An 18,538-nucleotide genomic window follows, 5' to 3' on the forward strand; every position below is an offset into this window, starting at 1 on the left:
CCAAATTTTATCGTAACATATAATTTTGGTGTAAAAATTTATTAGGATTATCTGAAAATCTATTTTTATATCTAATTATAAAAATTTAAGCCCAAAAATAGTCAAAATCAGGCAGAACTATAACCATATGAAAAGTTTGAAAATGGACGGTCTAGATAATGTGTTGTAAGATGCATTATTTTCACGACTCAAAATCTTTTTTTTTGTAATATTCATACATCTTTATGTCTAGATGAACAACTAGAGAGTTTTTCACCGTTGAAACGACCTTCTCCAATGGATTTTTGAGGTGCATCCGTATTTCTACATTTTAAAGTCGCAACCTTATATAAACTTTTTCCAATCTTATATATCTCAAATCTGACACAAATCTTTTCCACTGCATCTTCTCATTCACAATCCCATCCTCTTAAATTTCATGTTCAACACAAAATTATGAGGAAAATATTATACTACATGGTTTCTGGGATCAAGGGCGGCGATAGGCAAGGCCTAGGCCAGCTCTACTCTTAGGCTAGGTGGCTCATCTTTCTAATTAATGGGCTGGGCTGGGCTAATATATATATATATATATATATATATATATATATATATATTGTTTTAAAAATTTTGTTTTAAAAATTAAGACAAACAAAAACAAAAATAAAAACCAGCAAGACTTGGTTGTCTTGGTTTAACTCAGAGACGGCCTAGATTTGAGGCATGGCTCAGCCCGCAGGCCAAATTTTGAGAATTGGGCCTGGTCTGGACCTAGCCACGGTTTTTCGCTCACCCCAATTGGGATTGGGTAATTTTAAATATGCCGAGAGAGAGATAGAGCAAGGAGAATAAGAGCACGCAATCTCGTAAATATTGGTAATCTTTTGAAACACTCTCATTGTTCTTGCAAAATAAGTGTTAACTTTTCACAAATAATTGTTTTCTATCTACAATAATGGGTCAAATCATGTTCTGTTACCTAGGGTATTTTACACAAGAACATGTTTCGCAAATTTTTTGACCCGTAACCACTTTGTGGAAGCAAAAAAAACATGGATACTAAAAATTCAAAGGAAAAAAAAAGGTTGACGTATTATAGACACCACATTTGAAATCGGTTAGTTTCCCTAATTCCCAAATCCCTAAATTCCGTAAAACTTGTAACCTCATACCCTAACCACTTTCTCATACCTAAAACTCAAGGCTTTAAACTTATCCAATACCCCAAAGTAATAATCCTAGACACCCTTGAGCCTAACAAACATGGAAGACCAACTTGAATACCGATCCAATACCCAAAAACCTGAAAACCGAACCCTAAAGTTCTAGCCCTGCAAATCCTTTAAAACTCCCTCAAATTGAGGCATACTTGATTTCAAACCTTAGATGTGGTCACAAGCTTTCAAAAGGGTCCCAGAATCACTCAAATCAAAATGTGATTAGAAAGTTAATCGCCCGAACAAGGTTGGTTGCAGAAAATTCTAGTTTGATCCTGACGATGCGCAGTGTGCTGTCAGGCCTATTGTGCTCGATGGTGGGATATGTGTCGTTTTCCTCCATCATCTAGAAAATCCCAAAAAAAATTGAAAATTTGGAAATATTGTTTGGGGTTTTCTAAAATCTTTTGGAAGGTTCTGAGTCATGATTTGACTCTTTATCAAACTATGAATCCTAATATTAAAAGAAAGAAGAAGTTTATATAAGGATGCAACGTTATAATGTAGAACTATGAATGCACCTCAAAAATCCATCGGAAAAAGTAGTTTTAATGTTGAAAAACCTTTTGATTGATCATCTCGACATCAAGATGTATGGCTATGAAAAATAAAAAAAATTTAAGTCTAAAAAATAGTGCATTTTACAACATATTATCTACACTGTCCATTTTCAAGATTTTCTTATGTTTATAAATCTACTTGATTTTAACCATTTTTTAAATTTAAAATTTTATAATTAGATATAAAAATAGATTTTGAGATAATCCTAATAACATTTTACCTCAAAATTATATACCATAATAAAATTTGAAGGTGCACCTTACCTCTACAGCTACGCATGCATCTGTATGCTACGGATGCATCCGCGTGCCAACTGTACCTTAAAAGAATATTCCTTGAGAGATGTCTAAGACCCACACCTATATGACTAACTCTAACCCTCCATAGAAAATAAACCTAAAAAATCATCGAAAAAATTCTTAGAAATTAGAAGCCAAAAATTATAGGAAAAACTTCTAAAAGTTTAAAAAAAAAATCCAAAAAATCATTGAAATGCCTTAAAATATTATTTAGAAATTAGAAAGCTTAGAAAATTAGCAGAAAGAGCCAAAAATCCCTTAGACTAACCTAAACACTAGAAACCCTCGATCAAGGAAACCCTAAACTCATTCTCTTTAATTTCAAAATTGTAATTTTAAATTCAAATTCAAAAGCCTTTTGAAGATAATGTCCTAAGCACATCAGAAGGCCTAGGATGGACATACCCTAGGAATTCTCGAAGAAAAGAGAAGGAGATTAATGTAAACAACCCATGGTCTGATACTGTCACTAACTCTAGGTCTTCGAGTGTACTAGTCCAATCGGCTGAGGAAGTAAGTTTCCATTTCGTTTGCATTAATTTTAGTTTCTACGTTTTATTGTGGACTTTGTGTAATTTCAATTCGGCTTTGCTAGCGGTTTTCAAAGAGGATTGATCGTTCACAATCTGGTTTCTATTTGGACTGTAATTTGATGGACCCTACCTTTCTCTCTTGATTATTAATTTTTAACAGTTTAAAGCATGAATTTAAGGAGGTTTCATCTGATATCTCTTCATATTTGCATTATAAACAATTTGGAGCACATCAAGCTTGAAAATGGCACAAAATATGCCAAAAAATTACCTTGAAAATATGATTTCTGACAAATCATAAATCTTAAATTTTATATAAGAAAATTTTACTGATTCAGGAGGGTAGAGAAATTGAAGACGCAATCGCGTTGTAGGAGAAAAGGGCAAGAATCATACTACGCGTCGTCTTTGACTCTTTCGGCTTATCGTCCTTGACTCTTCCGGCCTATCTGCCTCCATATGATGCACTGTGCATCATTTGGTCCAGTAAGGCAAATGACACATACTGTGTCGTTTTCAAAACCACATCCCGAAACTTGCTTTTTTCTTGTATCTACCCGTGGTTGTTTCAGAGGGGTTGTGCTTCCCTATTCCATTCTTTTCAGTTATGCTTTCCTTGATTTAGTTTTGAATTTTTCACCCATGTATTGTTTTCTAGATCTTTGCACACACCCATATCATAGGCAAAAAATCAATCTTCAATTTTTTTAAAAATCCTCCAAAGTTGGCATTAACGCAGAGAGGGGTACCTAGCTATTGCGAGCCGAGACAGTAGGGGACTTTAATTATGAGTGCCTCTCTACAATTATTTGCCCCAAAGCAGTACATACATAGTAAGACCCTGTTGAACCCTTTAACAGGTGACCAAGACTTACGTGGGTACCTATTCATACCTAACCGCCTTTCAAGTTTTTCAAATCTTCCAAACTTTTTGAGTGATGATTTACTTACCTTGATCATGGTTAGCTTTGTCAGTATTTGGTCTAACCTATCTTAGTTAAGGATTGAGGCTCCAGTCTTACCCTAGATTAGGATTTATTGCTCACATCAAACCAAGATAAGGTTCGACCCTATCTCCTCAATCTAGCCTATGTCCAGAGCTCTATGTCACTAGTCTGAGAGGCACCATACAAGCACCCTTCAAAATCATAGTATTTATGTGGGTGAGTCTAGTCTTAACCCATGGGAATTATACCCGGTAGTACATAAGTCCACGCTAGTGGTACTCAGGATCGTTGTTTCGGAACCACGGCCCCCCCAAGTCAATAGGACCCGCAATATGCTAAATAATTAGGGTATCAGGCCAGGGTAATCCTTTAAGACAGGGGGATCAGCCTAAAGCCCTGTTAGCATGACTAAGGTAAAGCACATGTTTAAACCCCTCAAATCTTTGAGCCAACGACCCTAGTCGGGTCAACCCCATTGCTCAGTTATCTAACCCTAATGGCTAGCCAGTTCGGGGCCCAATAGGTCTAACCTCAAATAGGTCTATGGATAGCCCACCTGCCCATGCTACACCAGCCGGATCCAAGGTCCTAGCCTAAGTCAGTTGCAGCCACGTCCTAAGGTATATATGTTAAACTAGGTTTATACTATCAAACCTAGTCAACAGAAGAAGGGTAGATAAGAAGTTCAAAACCCTAGGTGACCTTCAGCCAATTGGCTCGAATCAGTTTAAACCTTGGGAGCCAACAAATAGTTAGACAATTAAATCAGGTACCACCTACTAAGAGTAGAGTACCTAGACAAGGGCATAGTTCTCGTTACCATCAATTGATTGCCTTGAGGGCGGACACCCACTAGTAGTAGCCATGGGCTTCACACCCTCTTCCAGTCTAGTGTTGGCGAAAGAAGCAGTCCCGAATCTAGGAACATAACACCCCAGTTCAAGATAGGAGCAGGTAGACCTAGCCAACCAAAGTCGATCCCAAATGTCTAATCACCACAAGATTCCTCAAGGTCACCCTTCTCTCACATCTATTAGGAGGATCCTATCTTGACAGCGCCTTTATACGGCCATATTGTCTAAACACCAAATAATATACCAAGCCTAGTTCAACCAAACAACTAGTAAGGTCCGTAGGCCAACAACCCGCTTACCTAGTCCAGCTTGCTCCCCAAATACAGTCTTTAGTGTAGCCAAATGTAATAGAAAATCTAGGTAGGTCACATATCCTAGACCCACGTTCGTCGGATCACGTTAGGCAATCAGTTGTCTGACTAAGTAGAGCTGGTGCCAACAACTCCGTCAGCCAATATGCAGACAAACATGAAATACCTACATGTCTCTTTAGAGAGAATGGAAATATGTGATTTCCCAACTCTTAAAACATATGTACAACGGACTTCAAGAAATCTTTAAGATTTGTCGACGGGGTACATCATGCCACAATTCATAAACAATTTTTTCGAGAACACATCACTGCATACCTGCACTCGGTCTTTACGTTGTGTGACGGACCCAACTAGCTAAAGGCAATATTATCGGATAACCTATCAAGAAAACCCCTGATATGGTATCGAGATTTTATAAAGGGTAATCCACAAGCAACTCCTAATGAAATATTTTTTCTCTCATTATTGCAGGGAAAATCCAAGACCTATCACCCTCGGTGCCGAAAGGTAGTAGACAAAAACCTGGTAAGTCTTTCATCGATTTTATTGCAAGATTCAGGGGTGACACCATGCAGGTTGTTGACTGTTCACTTCCAGAGCATGCAAAAATCAATATGACATTGGAAAATGCCGCTCTAAAATATATCACATTCTTCAGTAAAAAGGTGATTATCTAATCATTCAAATTTATGCTTGAGAGAGTTGCACTTTACAGACAGCAAAGGAGCATGAAGCTAGGTTAGGTTATGGCTTATCAAGAATCCAATGCTAGCCAAACCTTCACAAGAGAGTGCCTAGAAAGGTCTCACTTAATGAAGAAGTACATTTATGATCGACAAGCCAAGAGATCAGCCCAAGCCCACCTCTTCTTCAAAGTAGCCTCAAGAGGAAAGCAAGGAGCACTCATGCACATGGTGGACAGAGCACCACGCTAGAGAAATTCACATCCATAGACAAACCGATATGTAAAGTCCTCAAGAAATTACTTGGGCATAAGCTTGTGGAATGGTCTACAGCTGGGATTCCTACTTTTTACATCAGAAATAAATCAATATGGTGTGAATGGTATCAAAACTATAGTCACAACCCCATATGATGCATTGCCTTTTAGGCAAAAAGTTCATAATCTCATCGATAAGGGTATTATTAAGTGTTTATAAAGTTGAATAAAGAGAAATGATTTATGATGCTTCCAACATTAATCAAAGCCAACCTTATTAAGGTCGATGAGCCAGAAACCCTGCCCAAGCTAGAAGATCATTCACAATGGCCTTAGAGCATGGGAATAAATCAGCTTGGAGACTTACTAATCATCGGAAATGAATCCGTAAATGAGCTTGCTCAAGACTCTGTGACAAGGGATCCTTAAAATTACAATGATATGGATATCCTTGGTCCATATTCCACAACTCAAGAAAGGGATGAATAGCAGACTATTCTATGGAGAACTCTTGTTGTAGTTGAAGACACAACCCTACAAGGATTCCAAAATATCCTAGTAATACATTGGCAGAGCGGGGGCAAAAAATCCAATCAATTCGATTTTACAAGAATCATTATAGGGAACCAAATCATCCACATGAGAGAAGATGAAAACGCCTTGAGGCTAGGGATTCGTAAGGACTAAGGTTAGGAATGCACTAGTCCTAGGTCTACAATTAAAGCAGAAATAAAAGGTAATCTATCTCATGGGAAGTTCTCAGAGTGATCAAATAAATAAATTAAATTCTAATGTAAGAAGACAATCAAGGGAAAAGAGATCCAAGTTCCAAAGAAAACTCATCCCCTCAAGAATCAATAGAGGAAGTCAATCTCCTCCAAATACTAATAGGTCCACCTGGGCCTCCTTCATCAGACTTCTTCACAGACCCTCCTAATTGGGATGAGAGGCCAAGAGTAGAGGATTGAATTATATTATCCTATAAGGTGGGTTCAACAAGTAATAATGAAGAGGTGGGAGAAAAAAAAAGTACTTCTGAAGAATAAATCCTATCATTTCTAAGAGAGTTAGAAAATGTTGACCTTATAAATTCTAAAGGGGGCGGTATAAATTCTAAGGGGGCCATCCGCATTACCTTCTCAAAACTTCCTAAATAATCCACCTATCTAGGACAAAGAGTCGAACATTAAATATTCAACTGAGTCATCCCCTTGGAAGGATGACTCACGTAAGTGCAATAAATAGACAAACAAATAAGAATCCTAGAAATCAAAAGGGCCAGGGGCATGACTTCGTTAACTAGGGCGGCCTCATCCAATAATGAAAATTTAATAGGGATAGCTGATGAGGTCATGGTCTCAACCATTGAATCCCAATATGCCATGAGGCCATTAGGTGTTAAACCCACAATGCTTCTTATGCGAGAGTTTCACTTGAACTTAGGCGAGAAGGAGCTCACTATGGAATTAACTTTCAAAGAACAACAAAAAATTTTAACTGAAAAAGATTATCGAAAAGGAGTAGGGTGATCATTCATCCCTTTTAATAACCAAGTGTGGCATTTGCACCTCTCTTAGACACAATATTCTGAAAAAGAATTATAAAAACAAGAATTATCCTTTGAACAAGGAAAACACCTAATGAGCTTAGCCAATCAAGTGGGAGATTAAGTGACTAGGAAGCCGAGAGTGACTTCGAGTCTGAAATTCAAGGTTCAAGTAGGGCAGTTCAAAGGGAAGTTCAATGAGAATTTGGCGACCATTGTTGGAAAAGTGATGGATACCAACCTGGGACAAAGAAAATCTGAGGATAAGTAGAATAAGAACCTCCCTACCACTTAGAGAATGTAAAAGAAGAGCACGTTTCAAAAGAGACACAAGTCTTGACCTAGTTCTAAAGATGAAATGCCACAACAAAGTGAAACACAACAAATTTTAAGTAAGAAAGAAGATCCTATCTTCAAACATAAAACTGAAAAGAGACAAGACAACCCAAAGTTTCAAGTGTCAAGCCTCAACCACCAATAGAAATCAAATAATATGGTGGACACGAGAGAGAAAGAGAGATAATATGGTGGACAAAGTTTCAAGAGTCAAGTCTCAACCACCAATTGAAGTCAAATAATATGGTGGACACGAGAGAGAGATAATATGGTGGACGAGAGAGAGAAATTTGCCAGGCTGAAAATCCAAAGTAAAGCATTGAAAAAGGCTACCGGGTTGAAAATCTAAAAAAAACCTTGTGTGACTGATAAAATAAAATAAAATAAAAGCCTGAAGTTAAGATGTTTACAAATTCAGAAGAAAATTTTCTCAAAAGGTAAATAGAGATTCAAGGTCAAGAAGGTGCTACATGTTCAAAGTCAAAGTAGGTCTAGGTAAATAAAGCACAATCAAAGGGGCATTTATCTCGCATATCATGATTAAAGAATTATCCATGTAAACCTGAAAGACCTCAAGCATTTGAGTAGGAGGTGGAGGAACGAAATTGGAAGTCTAAGGAGATTCCAAACACTTGAGGGTTGTATCCTGTAAATTCCAAGACATTAGTTCATTTAAAAAATCCAATGAATTCTCCTTTAGATTGCAACACGAGCGTTAATGTTCAAAGATGAAGGAGTACTTGATGATTCCTCGTCCTAACAGTCCCAATCTAGATGGTCAAGCTCATAAGGCCCACCAAAATGGGTCTCAAGAGGTAAGACCCACATTTTTTAAAGGTTTTTTTTTCAAAATCTCTTTTAAAATCCTCTTTAAAATATCATTCTAAAACAAAAACAAAATAAAATCTAAATACCATTCTAAAAAAAAAATCTATCTCTTTTAAAAATTTCATATTGTGTCTTATCATTTAGAAAATTTTATTTTCCTTATTAAAGTTATACACCCGATACCTAAATCTATTTTAAAATTCTCTTTCTATTTCAAAAGAAGAAATTGGACATCTTATACATGATGTAACAACATTTTCCCCTTCTCAAAATTTCTTGAAGAATGAGTTGAATCTTTTAGGAGAATCTTCCTAATATAAAAGCCTTCATAAAACAAGCTTTAGAAAACCTAGAAGGGAGATGGGACAATGGAAAAGTAGCCATGTTTAAAAATCGAGAAATTCAAAACTAAGAAACCGAAGACGTAATATTAAGTGGCATATGGTGATCAGCATCAAGAAACATCTTAAGAAAAATTCAAATAAAAAAACCCTAAGATGAAAATACCCTAAGCAATATTCAATAAGCCCAATGCATCAGCCTAGTTAGTTTGGGGATCTGGTAGCCAGTCACCTCTTGCCTGTTGATGACATTGTTTTATAAGTGTATGGGAATTAATAATGTGGTTTGACAATTGCGCAAGCATTAGTTATGGGATGAAATTTCTATAAGGCCTAGGCTTGAAAACAAAATAAAGCATCATCGCAAATCCTCGTCTGGAAAGCACTTTCGAGTACGAAAATCTCCAAGATGGATTTAAAATCAATTTCCAATACTGACAATAAAATTGAAACTAAAAAATGTACAGATCTTGTGGTTCTATGAACACTTATTTTTAGGGTGTAAGAGATGGTCTTCATAATTTGTTATTATATACATGATTTTTTTAGCTTAAAATCATATTTTTTTTCACAACTGCAATGTTCAAGCCGAGATGATCGATTTAACGGTTTTCCAATACTTGAGTAGTAACTTTCCATGAATTATGAGGTAAAAGCTTTACTTATTTTGATAGCGCTACAGCCCTATCTAATTGAGTCCTAAATGATTGAGTCCTAAATGATCTAAGAAATTGTATAACCTTTGTACACCCATCATGTGCACTTTTACTGTTCTTTAGTTCTCTTATTTTTTGGCTTTTTGTTTGTCACCTTTTTGCCTTTGTTTTATATGCCCGTGCCTATTTTACTCTTCTTTTTTTTGTCCTATGCTTGTTTGTCTTTTTTTCCTTTTGTTTCATATACCCGTACCTATTAGAGAGGCAGAGCCTTCATTTATAAGTGGAATGCATGCCATGTGGTAGAGTGAAGCAAAAGAGTAAAAAAAGTGAGAAATAGAGAAATAAGAAAAATTGTAATTTATAAGGGTGAGGTTTGTATAAGGTGTCAACCTTATACTATTGAACTAAGGTGCACCTCAAAACTATGGTGAAAATGCAGTTTTGGTGCCACAAAGCTTTACAATGATATGAAAATCTATTGTTGTCCTAAATTATGAAATTCAAAGTTCCAGATATGTTGATGATCAAGCAGATCTAAAAACACTTGAAAATATCGAAAATGAATGATCAATTTGAGGGTTTTCCAGTATAGGACCAACCTTCTCTATTCAGTTTTTAAGACGCACCTTACTCATACAGTATAAAGTTGACACCTTATATAAACTTTTCCTAATTTATAAATGGACGGACAAAACAGATGGTGGTGAAAGATTTAGCCAAGGCACTAACTAGGAGTCTGCCTAGGTGGGCGGAGTGCCCCTTGGTAATTGAGTGCGATGATGTGGCATCTCGGTCCCAAAATATACTTGTGTATCTTCTAACTATTTGGTATAACCAGTATCTTTTAACTATTTGGTATATATATATATATATATATATATATATATATATATATATATATATATATATATATATATATATATATATATATATATATATGTGTGTGTGTGTGTGTGTGTGTGGGAAATGATCTAATGCAACGATTGTATAGTAGTATAATGCAACAACACCTCTAGAAAACCATATTTTTGGCATTTGTAGGACTCCAAATTTTGCACACACATTCTCGTCATCCTCATAATCAATCCAATGAAAAAAAATTTCAATTTACATCCTAGATATAGTAAAAATTAGTACCCATCCAGCAATGAATCTCGACCATCCATTTGGTGAATTTCAAGATCTAGGCCTTAATAAATTCAAAATCACTTTTTTATTTTTTAGTATTATTAATCTAATGATAATAATGCTATATAAAAATTTTGGGAAAAAAAAAATCCTTCTAAGGCCTATATCTAACCATCTCAATAAAACGGACGGCTTATATTAATTGGGCTAGAATAAAAACTTTTTATAGCATTTTTTCACAATTTCTTTGTTGTGATTGCTCTTCAGAATGAAAAGAGTGTACATTTAAAAATTCGTATCATATAAATGTCTCTAACATGGTTTTTGAAGATGGTTGCATTATACTACTATACAACTGTTGCATGAAATCATTCCCATATATATATATATATATATATATATATATATATATATATATTAAAAAAAACATATTTATAGGAATCTACTTCTTTGTTGCCTACCTGCTCCTTGAAGAATAGGGTGCGCCAAAGAGGCGTAATTGTAGATACCCCGTTTAAAATTGGCTAGTTACCTTATTAGTTTTTAAAATCCTAAATTCCCTATAACCTGTAACCATGTACCGTAGTCACATTTTCAGACCTAAAATCCAGCTTCTAAACCTATATCCAATACCCCAAACTAATTATCCTAGACACCCTGAGATTAATAAACATGGAAGACCAATCTGAATACTAAGCTGACACTCAAAAACCTGAAAACCATGTAGACCCTTAAAACTTACTCAAATTGGGCGAGCTTGATTTCCAATCGTAGACTAGATCACAAGCTTTCCAATGGACCAAGAATCACTTAAATCCGACATATTGTTTTAAAATTATGGCCCGAATAAGTTTGTTTGTAGCCCATTGTGCCTGAGGATGGGATATGCATCGTTTCCTCCGTCAGTTCTCGAAGTTCCGAAAAACTGAAAATTTGGGAAATGTTATTTTGATTTTTTTCTCAAATCTTCTAGAAGGTTTATGGGATGCAGTTTAACTCTGGTTTACCCAATCTAAACCTAGGCAACCTAATCATAATCAAATTAGAACTCCAAATCTCATAATAATATTAAGAATATTCTCTAGCAGATGCCTAGCAGATGCCTAGGACCCAAACTTGTATAAACATAAGGTTGGCAATTGGTCGGGTCCGGATCTGAATAGTCGTGAAGTTATCAGATCCGACCCAAAAAACAAAAAATGTATATATTAAAATATATTAAAATATTATGTCAAATATATGTACATATTATTTAAATATAATAAATAAAATATATAGTTATATTTATTTAAATATTATTAACATTTATATGTTACATATTATTTAAATATTAACACTATTTAGGTCGGGTCCGGGTTGGGTCTACATGGACCCGGATCCAAATACTATTCGGATCCAAAATTTGGACCCGAACTGCCGGGTCCAATTTTTTGAGCCATACTCAGATGCGGATCAGATCTGGTTCCATTTCCACCCCTATATAAATCACTACAACCCTCCATAAAAAATAAACCCAAAAATTCAAAGAAAAATCCTTCCAAATTAGGAACCAAAGATTAATAGAAAAATCAAGGAAAAAATACAAACAATCCTAATAAAAACCTTAAAAAATGTTTTAGAAATTAGAAAGCCCAGAAAATTAGTAATAGTAAAAAATCTCTTAATCCTTAGATCTTGGATACCTAACCCAAGCGAAATCTTACAACTATTATCAACAATTTGAAAACCCTAATTTCAAATTCAAATTAAGAAGCTATAGGAAGCTAATACACCAAGTAAAATAAATGCCTTAAATGAACATTGCCTTAGGCATTCTTAAGAAAAAGAGAAGGAAATCGGTAACAACAACATGCAATCTGATTTGGGCACCAACTCTGGGTCTTCAGGTGTACCGAGCCAATCAGCCAGAGGAGGTCAGTTCTCCTTTAATTTTAGTTTGATTCGGCTTAATTTTAGTTTATGGTTTTTATTGTGGATTATGTGTGATTTCAAGTCAGTTCTGTAAGTGGTTCTTAGATGAGGCTGATTTTTTTAGATCAAATTTCTTTTTGAACTATAATTGGACAGACCCCACGATTGTCTTTTGATTATTAATTTTTAACAGTTTAAAGCAATGGTTTAAAAAATGGATCGGTGACTTGGATCAGGCACCCAAAAAACCAATCCGGATCTGCGAATCGGCGATCCGGATCGGGAATCGGGTGAATCGGTCAGAATAAAGCTTAAAAAAAATCCGAAAAAATTATTAAAATTCATTATTAGGAATTCAATAAGAAATGAGGGTACTCCATTAAGAATTTTCATGTTTTTGAATGAATATGCGAATATTGATATGTTCTTTCGCTGCATGAACCGTCATTCAACATTTAATTTACATCACACAAAAGTATAAACATAGAATTATCATGAAATAAGTATATCAACATACATGGACTACAATAAAGCATAAAATTAGTAACATATGATCTAAAAATAAAATGATAGACGACGTTATTGTTCTTCTTGGTCACGCTGGTGCCATTGATTGAATTCGTTTAACAATTCATTCATTCGATCTAAAAACAAATCATCGATATTAGCAGGTGTCTGACTATTCCCAAATCCCTGAGTGTTAGTGTTTTTTTGTATTCCCAATCTAAAATCCCGAAGCTTGTCCATCCTTTATGCTCACCTGCACTGTCGTGCTTATCCCTATACTGTTGCTGTTGGGACTCGATATGTGAATAATATGGCTGGAATAGGGTGGCCTCAGAATCATCATCTCTCTCATTTTCTCTTTGAATAATATGAATTAAAAAAAAAATTAACAAATTTTCAAAAAAAATTGATCATCGATTAAAAAAAAAAAATCACAAATTTTCAAAAAATTCTATCATGGATTACAAAAAAAAATTCGATCATGGATTAAAAAAAAAAAATCACAAATTTTCAAAAAATTCTATCATGGATTAAAAAAAAAAATTCGATCATGGATTAAAAAAAAAACATCACAAATTTTCAAAAAATTCAATCATGGATTACAAAAAATTTCGATCATGGATTACAAAAAATTCGATCATGGATTACAAAAAATTCGATCATGGATTACATAAAATTCGATCATGGATTAAATAAAATTCGATCATGGATTACAAAAAAAAACATAAAAACATAAAAAAACAAAAAATTCCATCGTGGATTACAAAAAAAGAAAAAAACAATTCGATCATGGATTACAAAAAATTCAATCATGGATTACAAAAAATTCTATCATGGGTTACAAAAAAAAAAAACAAAAACAAAAAATTCGATCGTGGATTACAAGAAAAAAAAACAAACATTTCGATCATGGATTACAAAAAATTCGATCATGGATTACAAAAAATTCTATCATGGATTACAAAAAATTCGATCATGGATTACATAAAATTCGATCATGGATTACAAAAAAAAACAAACAAAAAATTCGATCGTGGATTACAAAAAAAGAAAAAAACAATTCGATCATGGATTACAAAAAATTCAATCATGGATTACAAAAAACTCTATCATGGGTTACAAAAAAAACAAAAAACAAAAAATTCGATCATGGATTACAAAAAAAAAAACAAACATTTCAATCATGGATTACAAAAAAAAAACAAACATTTCGATCATGGATTACAAAACATTCGATCATGGATTACAAAAATTCTATCATGGGTTACAAAAAAAAAAAAAAAAATTCGATCATGGATTACAAGAAAAAAAAACAAACATTTCGATCATGGATTACAAAAAATTCGATCATGGATTACAAAAAATTCTATCATGGGTTACAAAAAAAAAAAAAAATTCGATCATGGATTACAAAAAAAAAAAAAAAACAATTCGGTCATGGATTACAAAAAAATCGATCAAGTATTACAAAAAAATCTATCATGGATTACAAAAAAAAAAAAAAAACAAAACAAAAAACAAAAAAAAAAAAACAAAAAACAAAAAACAAAAAAATTCCGTACGGGACTTGCCGATTCACTGTACGGGACTCACCGATTCCGTACAGTGAATCGGCGAGTCACTATGCAGAATCGTCCGGTTCTCTCTAGAACCGGACGATTCCCGTTTTTTTTGCCGATTTGATCCGTCCATGACTATTCCCGAGTTGAACCGGACGAGTCAGGTTCGACTCGGCGTTTTTTAAACACTGGTTTAAAGCATAAATTTAGGCATGTTTCGTTTGAGATGTCTTCAAATTTGCGCGGTAAACACTTACTCGAAAGCATGTTTTGTGTAAGCACGATCGAGATAATACAATGCAGCAAAACATAATATGATAAGATTATCAGTTTTGAAATAATTTATAATAATGTAAGAATAATAAGTATGAATATTATTATAATATTACTAATAATATAATTTTATTAATAACAAAGTATTTTAAATATTTTAAAAAAGGAAGGATCATATACTATGAGACCATTTATCGTTAAGATGTCAAATTGGATGGTTTGGGGTGTGTCATGAAGTTCAAAAAAACGTTTTTTGAATGTCGAATGAAATGAATAACACACTTGCAACCACCCAATTTAAAATCTGATATGAGTGATTGTGACTTATTTGTACTAAAAGTAAATAGTGTCTGTATATACGTTTTTACAATAACAATGGGACATATTAATAACGTATCTTATAATAATATAAAAATATACATAATAGTAATATATTACTATTAGTAACAAAGTATCAATAATATTATTATAAAAATAATAACAATATATATTAACAACCAATAATAGTATTATTAATATTGAATTATTATAAAGATAGTAAACATTAATGTTATTATCTTAATAAGGGAAAATATCATGTCAGCCCACTAGCTGATGGAATATTATAAGCTCAATGGTCCATATTGAATCTAGACCAATCTTATGGTTACAAATGTATTTCACATTTGAATTTTAATATTTTTTTATAACTTTAAATTACTTGAAATTTGAAACATCCACTCTCCATTATCAAGGCGCATCTAATAAAAATATTAAAAACTTATTCAAAATAAATAAATGAACCAAAATACCCTTGTAACTTTCAAGGGTATTTTTGTCAATTTATTTTTTGTCAATTACTTTTTTAATATTTTTATAGTTTTGCCTATTTTTCAATAGTCGACACTCAAAATTTCAAATGAATTGAATTAGTAAAAAAAATAAAAATAAAATACAAAATACAATCATGACCCTTAGATCGCCCCAGATTCAATATAGGTTGTTGGGCGTTATTGTAGTCGTCAACTAGTGGGCTGACCTTAGACTCTCCCTGTTAGTAATAATAAAGTATTAACAATTTTATTATAAAAATAACAACATATTAATAACCAATAACGGTATTATTTATATTGAAATGATTTATATTATTATAAAAATAGTAAACATTATATCTTGGGTGCGGTTTGTATAGAGCCCGGGCTCTAAACAATCAAATTAGAGATTAGCTTCGAAAAATGTCGAGAAATGTGGTTTCAATACTGAAAATCTTTGTGATAGCGTTAAAAATATTTTCATATTTATTTATAAAGTTTAATGCTTTAAAAATAGTGTAGATTGATAGATCTATGAAAACTTGAAATCTTGAAAATTGACGGCCAAAAAATGTGTTACAAAATACACTATTTCTAGAATTTGAAATCCATTTTTTTTCTAATGTTCATGCATCTTGATGTCAAGATAATCAATTTGAGAATATTTGGGCATCAAAACAACATCTTCTAGTGAAATTTTTGAGGTAGGCTCCCATTAGGGAAAAGTTTATATAGAGTCGAGGCTCTAAAATATCAAATAAGAGCCTACCTCTAAAATTACACTAGAAGAGGTTGTTTTGATGCCCAAATATCTTCAAATTGATTATTTTGACATCAAGATGCATGGACATGAAAAAAAAATGGATTTCAAATTTTGGGAATAGTGTATTTCGTAACGCATTTTTTGACCGTCAAGTTTCAAGATTTTTAAGTTTTCATAGATATGTCGATCTACACTATTTTTTAAACTTTAAACTTTAAAAATAAAGATGAAAATATATTTTTTGGCCATCACAAAAATTTCCAGTATTGAAACTACGTTTCTCGACACCATTTAAAAGTAGGCTCTAATTTGATTGTTCGTAGCCTAGGCTCTATACAAACCGTACCCTTAACATTAATGCTATTATATTAGTAATGATAAAGTACTAATAATAATATTATTAAAATAATAATAGCATATATTAATATTGAGTATGATAGTATATTATTATGCATAATAGTAATGTATTATTATATATTACAAACTAACAAGAAGAAGAGCAACAACAATCATCATCATTTTAGCTTTTTTCCAATTAATTGGAGTCAACTACATAAATCCTAATTTTCCATTATGCTCTAATAAAAGCCATAGCCTCAGTGAAGCCATAATATATTATTGTTGTTATATTATTGGTGTAATTTGTATATGGCGTCAACTTTAAACCATCCTAGTAAATTATGCTAAAAAAATACAATTTTAGTGCACACAAACTTTGTGATGGCCTAAAAAATTATTGTCATCCCTAATTTTTAAATTTAAAGCTCTAAAAATGATACAGATTGAAAAGATATATAAACAATTAAAAATCTTGAAAATAGATATCTAGATAATACACTAAAAGATGCATCACTTTCAAGACCTAAAAGTAATCTGTTTTTTTATATATCCATACATCTCGATGTTCTTTTATATATCCATACATTTCGATGTCAAGATTATCAATTGAAGGATTTTGCAATGTCAAAATAATATTTTTCGATGGGCTTTTAAAGTGCACCTTCTTCTACAATATAAGGTTAACGTATGTGAACTTTTCTTTAGTATTTTCATTATGATATATAATAATATCAATAATATTAACAATTTGTACAATAATAATATTGATATAGTTTATAACAAAATATCATAATATTATATAATAATATTATTATGAAATATAATAATAAAAAAATCATCATATTATATAATAATATTATTATGAAATATAATAACAATATATAATAAAATTGTTGTTGTTTTCAAAGTACTATAGTCAATAAATAGCAAATCTAGATTATGCAAACATAAGATCCAATCCAAACATGAGACTTCGTAAGCTAAATATTGTTCAAACCATCCAAACAATCATATTTTAATAACCAACTCATACGATCCAAACATGAAACTAGCACAGTATAACCTAGGCATTGTTCAAAACCATCCAAACAATCACATTTTAATAACCAAGTTCTAGCAAAACTAAAGTCCGATATACTAAAGTTATGATTCCAAATCTGGGTTTATTTACTCAGGAAGCCAAACGACTTATAAATTCATTTCCATTCTTTTGTTTCAGGAACGTGGATGACCCCGTATATGGCTTCAGAGAGGGAGGGAAAGTAAAGGACAACAGGAAAAGAGAAGAGGGACTAATAATGAAAAAGCTTAGAACGAAAGAGAAAAATTTTATGTAAAATTACAACCTTCTAAAGTGAAATACACCCCAAAATTCCCCCACAAAAGAGTGTTCCGACTTTAAAGAACCCTCGAATATATCATCTCGACCTTGAGATTTGTGGATATGAAGAAAACGATTTCAAATCTTAAAAATGATGCATCTTGAAACAAATCATATAAAACATATCAAGATTTTCAAGTATTTATACATGAGGAGGGAAGGGGCAAAGAAAGGGAAGGACAATAAGAGAGAGTAATGGCAAAAGGAAAAGGTCCACAACAATACTGAGAAATTTTTTTTTTGTAAAATTACAACCTTTTGAAGTGAAACACACCCCAAAAATCCTTACAACCTTCAGAAGTGAAATACACCCCAAAAATCCCCTAGAAAAAGAGTGTTTCAACGTTGAAAAACCCTCCAACTGATCATCTCGACCTTGAGATTTATAGATACAAAGAAAAAGATTTCAAATCTTAAAAATAATGCATCTTGAAACAAATTATCTAAAACATATCAAGATTTTCAAATATTTATGCATTTGCTCAATTCGTACCACTTTTGAAATTTTAAATTTAATAACTGGGGATAAAAA

Source organism: Amborella trichopoda, chromosome 6 (assembly GCF_054954075.1).
Source record: "Amborella trichopoda isolate Santa Cruz 75 chromosome 6, AtrichopodaSantaCruz75HAP2 v2.0, whole genome shotgun sequence".
Lineage (NCBI taxonomy): Eukaryota > Viridiplantae > Streptophyta > Magnoliopsida > Amborellales > Amborellaceae > Amborella > Amborella trichopoda.